This window comes from Saimiri boliviensis, chromosome X (assembly GCF_048565385.1).
Source record: "Saimiri boliviensis isolate mSaiBol1 chromosome X, mSaiBol1.pri, whole genome shotgun sequence".
NCBI lineage: Eukaryota > Metazoa > Chordata > Mammalia > Primates > Cebidae > Saimiri > Saimiri boliviensis.
The window spans coordinates 120,830,389-120,837,726 of record NC_133470.1 but is presented as its reverse complement, the minus strand read 5'-3'; the positions used below and the strand labels follow the sequence as shown (position 1 = coordinate 120,837,726).

General features: G+C 40.4%; 1 pseudogene; it reads right to left on the bottom strand.

The window, feature by feature from the left end:
• Positions 1-321: 321 nt before the first annotated feature.
• LOC101051744 (argininosuccinate synthase pseudogene) lies at positions 322-1,657 on the bottom strand (annotated as a pseudogene).
• Between the last annotated feature and the right edge of the window lie 5,681 nt (positions 1,658-7,338).

Genomic DNA, 7,338 nt, shown 5'->3' with positions numbered 1-7,338 from the left:
AGATTATTATATGCAAAGGATCTGGAAATTGCCCTGGGAACCGACAGAAAGTTGGTATGTCCCAGTGCCCCAGCAGAAATAAGGAGGTTTTTAAATCAACTAGATGGAGAGTATGAACAAAGAGCAACATTTATCTACACAAGACAATACTTTTAAAAAAAAAAATCTTTTAATTGTTATTTTATAGCTCCCCACTGCAGCTGCCCCTCATCCTTCCCTTCGATGACGACATTTGCGGGCTTCAGGGAGACCAGGGAACAACGATGGGGCCTGGCAGCCCGACTACGCTGACAGCTGGGGAGAACAAGTCACAAATACAAATTATCACAACAATTAGCAACTGTACTTGGGGGATCTGGAAATTGAGGAGGCCCCAGCTCCTCATTGTACAGGGGTCTATTTGGCAGTGACCTTGCTCTCGAGATGATAATATTCCTTCAGCCTGAGTGCATTAATGTTGATGAACTTGGTGGCATCAATTGGCTCCTAGTCGCCCTGCGTGTTCATGCTCATCAGCTCCTGGTTGTAGAGAGGCAGTGGGGACTCCCACCGGAGGATGTACACCTGGCCCTTGAAGACAGACAGCTGCACTTTCCCTTTCACTCGCTCCTGGGACTTGGCGAAGCAATGGTGGACAAATTCCCACTTAAGGCCATGCCGGAAACTGTTGTGCACCAGTTCAGCAAATTTCAATCCCAGGTCTTGTTTGATTTTGCACACTTCCCGGTCCATGGTGAAGGCCCGGATGTCTAAATGAGTGTGGTAATAGATGGTGCCTGCTGGAATATGGTAGATAACTTGGGACTTCATTCCAGTGAAGTGGTTCTCCACGATGTCAATACGGCCCACACCGTGCTTGCCCGCGACTTCGTTCAGGTACATAAAGAGCTCCAAGGAGGTCTGGTGGGTGATGCGATCCTTGATGTTGGTCACCTTCTTCACGGGGACCCCTTTTTTGGACTCGATCTCGAGAATGTCAGGAGTGTTAGGGGCTTTGGCCACCTCCTGGGTCTTCATGTAGAGAACTGCAGGCGCTTGGTTCTTGGGGTTCTCCAAGATTGCAGCCTCGTAGCTGATGTGCATGAGGTTCTCGTCCATGCTCCACAGGTTCTTGAGAGTGACCAAGATGGGAATCCAGAGTTGCTTTGCAAATTCCATCAGATCGTTTCGGACCTTGAGCCGGTTGTAGAACTCAGGCATCCTCCAGGGATCAATGACCTTTATCTGGGGGGGTCAGCCAGTAGCAGTTGAGCTCAAAGTGGACCTGATTGATCCCCTTTCCCGTGGTGCCATGAGACACATACTTGGTCCCCTCCCGCTGGGCGATTTCCACTTGTTTTCAGGGAATGCAGGGCCTGGTGAGAGAGGTGCCCAGGAGGTAGCAGTCATACAGTGCACTGGACTGGATGGCTGGCCAGATGAACTTCTCCACAAACCCCCTGCTGACATCCTCAATGAAAACCTTTTTGGCCCCAAGCTTCAGTGCCTTCTTCCTGGCTTCCTCAAAGTCTTCCTTCTGGCCAATGCTGGCCAGGTAGGCAATGACATCATTGTCTTGTTTCTTCAGCCACCTGAGGATGCAGGAGGTGTCTAGGCCACCACTGTAGCCCAGAACCACAGAGCCTTTGCTGGAAATAGTGTCTGAGATTGGAGGCATGAGTTCCCAGCATCTGGAATCTGTCTTCGTGGTGCAGTGAACCACTCAGATCTAGACAGTGGTAGCAGGCGACAATACTTTTCATAGTCATGTTTTATTGCATGAAATCATGAATTTTTTTTTTTTTTTTTTTTTTTTTTTTTACGTAGCATGTCACTCTGTAGAGCAGTGATGCCATCTCGGCTCACTGCAACCTCTGCCTCTCGAGTTCAAGCAATTCTCCTGCCTCAGCCTCCCAAGTAGCTGGGACTACAGGCACACCCATCGCACCCAGCTAATTTTTGTATTTTTAGCCAAGACAGGATTTAGCCATGTTGCTCTGGCTGGTCTTTAACTCCTGGCCTTAAGTAGTCTGCCCACATCAGCCTTCTAAAGTACTGGAATTACAGGCATGAGATACCGTGGCTGGAGCATGAAATGGCTTTTTAACTGTAAAACAAACGAGGAAATGAACAAAATTGGGGTTATTTTAGTCTTCACGTGATATTTCTCTCCTGAGAAAAGAAAAAGATGTGTGTTGAAAATCTGCTGATTTGTTTGCTGCAACGCTGTTTTGAAATCTCCTTGCCAAGTTAAGTGGGATAGCAGGGGGAAATATTTTATAGATTCAAAGACAGCTTTTGTCATTTTTTCAGCCCCTCCTTTTCCAAAGGCCAAATGTTGGGATAAGCTGTGTTTATGTTATACAACGGTTTTTAATTCTCAAACTCTAAAACTTTCTCCAAGTGAAGATGATTTCAGGAACTGAGAAACAAAAGTGAGCTGAACAAAGGAAGCAAGTCTGACCACCAAGGGGAAAAGAGTTGGTAATAGCAGCCTGCAACATTTCAGGTCTTTTCAGTAGTGCCCAGTGCCCCTCGGGAAACAGAATATAACCGGAAATTGCCAATTAAAGCATAAAGTCAGAATTGCAGATTTTCCAAACAGGTGATTTCTCTGGCATGCTTTTTGGCTGTACAGAATCAGACTTGAGTCCCTGAATTGGATAGCATATGGGGAAAATATAATTTGCAAGCTCAAGTTAAATTTGTTTTCTATTCAAAATTTTACAGGACCTGGAACTGATTGGTCCTTTTTTTATGGAAAGCAGAAATGAGAAAATCAAGGTAATGATCATTAGTGAAGTGAAATGTGATACACATTGATATTCTGTAACCAGCCGAACTACAGGTGATTAATCATTAAGGCAATTACTTCTTCTTTACTATTTTTAGGAATCTCAGCTATTTCCATTATAAATGCACAATAATGAAAGTATCTATTTAGAAGCAGCTGATTGTTGAATGGGTTATAAGCTAAATGAAATACTAATCAGCTAATACTTTGTCATTTTTACATAAAAGTGTATTGGCTTTTAATATATATAATCTGCTAAATAAGCGAAGGCTATGGCTATCTGTAAGTAAATAACTTGTTTTTGTTCAAAATTTAAACTCATAACATTTGGGATTTTTTTTTTTCTTATATTTTGACACGAACCGGATGCTGAATTAAATTTTTTTCTTTAAAGTTTTAAAAAGAAGGAGAATTTACTTAAAATGTATACAAGAGTAGAATATGTGGTAATCATAGCAGTGACTCAGAACTAAGAAAGAAAAAAATTTGTTATTGCTACACATCAAGTAACAAAATTAGATGAAGAATTTTGATGTTGCCCAGAAGTTAAACATTAAAATCTTTAATTCTTAAAATATTTTTATAGGTACTATTGGAAATGTGACTAGTAAAGGTGTTTTATAGTTCCATAATATGAAGATATACTAAATAAGTGATAAATGAAGATTCATAATATCTATATCTTTCACGTATTCATGTGAAAGGTAAATAATCATATATTATTTTAATACATATTTTTCTTTCACTAGTTTCTTCCATGTTTTCTTTGAAATAATGGAAAAATATATATGGGGGCCATCTAGTGGCCAATACAATACTTTTTGTTTGGGTTTGAAATGAATTAATAGTTTTCCAGAATTGTATTCTATCTCGTCTGCCATCCAAACAAGGGGAGACAAACATGACTTCCACGATGATCGGAATCCCTTAGTAGGTGTTTTCTCCATTGAATTGTTCAGATGTCATACTTATTAATTTGTTAACCTGTGGTGGAAGCTGGGAGGCTGGGGAAACATGAATAATGACAAAAGGCTTAAATGTCGAGAGAGGTTTGGTTAATCAGTTCAGTATTTTTTTTTTTTTTTTTTTTTTTTTTTTGAAACGGAGTTTCGCTCTTGTTGCCCAGGCTGGAGTGCAATGGTGCGATCTCGGCTCACCGCAACCTCCGCTCCCTGGGTTCAGGCAATTCTCCTGCCTCAGCCTCCTGAGTAGCTGGGATTACAGGCACGCGCCACCATGCCCAGCTAATTTTTAGTATTTTTAGTAGAGACGGGGTTTCACCATGTTGACCAGGATGGTCTCGATCTCTTGACCTCGTGATCCACCCGTCTCGGCCTCCCAAAGTGCTGGGATTACAGGCTTGAGCCACCGCGCCCGGCCAGTTCAGTATTTAAGCAACTTGATTAGCAAAAGTGCTCGTTTTTTTTTTAAAGAATCATTTTTGAGTGTAGGTTTCAAATTGCATTGCTACCAATCCAAGTGACATAGAACATCAATTGAGCACAGGGCTGTAAGATTCGGCAGGTACGACTTCAACCGCTGAGGCTTCACAGCTGATATCTCTTCTGATCTGTCAGTGCTCCTGCTGTACCTGTTGACTATCATGTTGAGTCTTGGATGTCAATTAACTATGTATATAGGAATGTGCCTGTGCCTAGTTCCTATAATAAATAAAGCAAATTATCTAACCAGAATCTTGCTGTGAATTTAGGAACTATAGTTATTTCTGCCTTCCTTTCTCATTCCCCAGAAACAACCAACTTTAACAGTCTTTTGTATATCCTCTTGGAAATGTTTATGACTATACAAGCATCATTTTTATTTTACAAGGTGTATCACACATACTAACTTTTTATCCACCTAATATATATTTGAAGATACCTCCCTTCATGTTTATAAAGAGCAGATGTCTTCTTTTTGAATTGCTGCAAGCTACAATAATCCATAGATGTACCAGGATTCATTTGGCCCTCTACTAACAGGCATGTAACTTGTTTCTAATCTTTAGTTAGCACAAAAAAGTACACAGACAGCATCCTTGTACATATTTCTTTGCTTATACATGACAGCATTTTTTTTTTTTTTACTATCTATCTCTTTTTATTTTTTATTTTTTGACACAGTTACAGGAGTCTGCCTCTTTTTAAACATTTAATACCTACTATGTATAAGACAAAGTTGTTCTGCTAGGTGTTGGGGATGTAAAATAGTCTAAGACGCAGTCTACACTCCTCATATTTTTAATGTAATTGGATAAACAAAATGTCTGCTGATAAAGATAAAGAAGCAAAATAGTTTATGATTTGTAATTTATGAATGATTTTAGAGCCAGAGGAACTTAGAGAACAAAAAGTTTATTTGAGTCTGCAATGGCATGGGGCAATGGATGGGATTTGAGCTAGTCTCCAAAAAGGGCAGGCTTTAGATACAGGAATAATAGAAGGGAACATATCCAGGCAGGAAAAACAAAGTGAAAAAATCATGGAAATTGAAAGGTACATTGCATGTTTTGCAGGATGCCATTTTGGTCAATTTAGGGTAATGGCATAGAGACATCATTAAAATTCAAGGAAAAGTGATTCATACTTCAAAAGAAAACAATATTTTTGCTACAAAATTGTACTAATCTAAGCCCAGTTCAGCGGAAAATGAAAGAATCAAAATATGAACAGTGAATCATAGCAACCCCTAGCTTTCATCACTAAAATTATTTTATGGTCATCTCTTTATTTTCAAAGAAAATATCTAGAATTACCTGATTTGGGCACTTTGATCTTGTAAAACCTCTTGAGGGATCAGTCAGTCACTAACCCTGTTGAATATCTATCATGTACTAGATGCTAAATCAATCAAATTGAGACATTAAACCTGTCCTTGAAGAAACAAGTATTCATGTCTTTTATTTTATTTTGTTATTATCATTGTTTTTTTGAGATGGAGTCTCTTACTCTGTTGCCCAAGCTGGAGTGCTGTGTTAGGATCTTGGCTCACTGCAACCCCCGCCTCCCAGGTTCAAGCAATTCTCCTGCCTCAGCCTCCTGAATAGCTGGGACTACAGGCATGCACCACCACTCCTGGCTAACTTTTGTATTTTTAGTTCAGACCAGGTTTCACCATGTTTCCCAGGCTGGTCTCGAACCCCTGGGCTCAAGCGATCCACTGGCCTCCCAAAGTGCTGGAATTATAAGCATGTGTCAGCACCCCCAACTCCTTGTATTCATGTCTTATCTCTTCACACTCCTCTTTCCCTTCTCAAGATATGACAACCGTGAAATAGCTAACACAGGCCTTAGAATTTAATTATGAGTCAATAGCTCCATTGATCTCACTCCATAATTGGCATTTATTAAGCACAAAGAAAAGGAAATTGAAAAAAGTAAAAGGTCTTAGTAAATTTGGGAGGTAGTTTTCAAGGTAAATTGTTCAAAGTAAATCCAGTAAATTATTATTATTATTATTTTACCAAATAAGATATGGTACCTTGAACAGTAAAAAACAAGACACATTTGTGTCTGCATTAGCAAAGGTAAATGCTAGTTTGTTGACAGAAGATTAAAGTAAAAATTCTCAGTGGATGGATTACAACAATGGAAGTTTATTTCTCATGGATGTCAAGTCCAGTTGGTAGTTGTGGGAAGGTAATGCCCATGTAGTTAATCTGGGGCTCAGGTTGTCAGAAGCTCCCTCATCTCCAGTGTGAATCTTCAAATGCCACACTGGAATTGAACAACCAGCTGGCATATGGGGGAAGAGAGAGTGTGAGAGGTTTTTAAGGATCATGGGCCATGTGTGGAAATAACAGAAATAGTGTTACTCCTGTTTCCATTAGCTAGAAGTCAATCATATCACCCCCATCTAATTCGAAGGGAGCCAGACAACTACGCAGCCACTATTCAATTATAAGTTTACGATATGGATCAGAAGCAAGAATCTTTTGTGGATAGCTAGTCATCTCTGCCACGGTGTCCATTCTCTTCTTTTTCTTTTTTTTTTTTTTTTTTTTGAGACAGAGTTTCACTCCTGTTACCCAGGCTGGAGTGCAATGGCGCGATCTCGGCTCACCGCGACCTCCGCCTCCTGGGTTCAGGCAATTCTCCTGCCTCAGTCTCCTGAGTAGCTGGGATTACAGGCACGCGCCACCATGCCCAGCTAATTTTTTTTGTATTTTTAGTCGAGACGGGGTTTCACCATGTTGACCAGGATGGTCTCGATCTCTTGACCTTGTGATCCACCCGCCTCGGCCTCCCAAAGTGCTGGGATTACAGGCTTGAGCCACCGCGCCCGGCCCCATTCTCTTCTAAAACAGTCTGATTTAGGGCATTCTTATTTGTTTGCATTATTTTCTCACTAGAACTATTTGCTTAAGAGTGATTGATAAAAAAAAATAGTGAAATTTTGTATAAACTTCCATGCCAAGAGATATGATTTCTAGTCAGAACCTTCCTGCAAAGTTTTCTGAGTATACAATATGACACAGGCAAAAAAATGTGAGGCCATGTTTCTCCAAACAATGGTATTTTCAATGGGTAGATAATTTATTAGTAGCCTATAAGAGGATTCTCTTC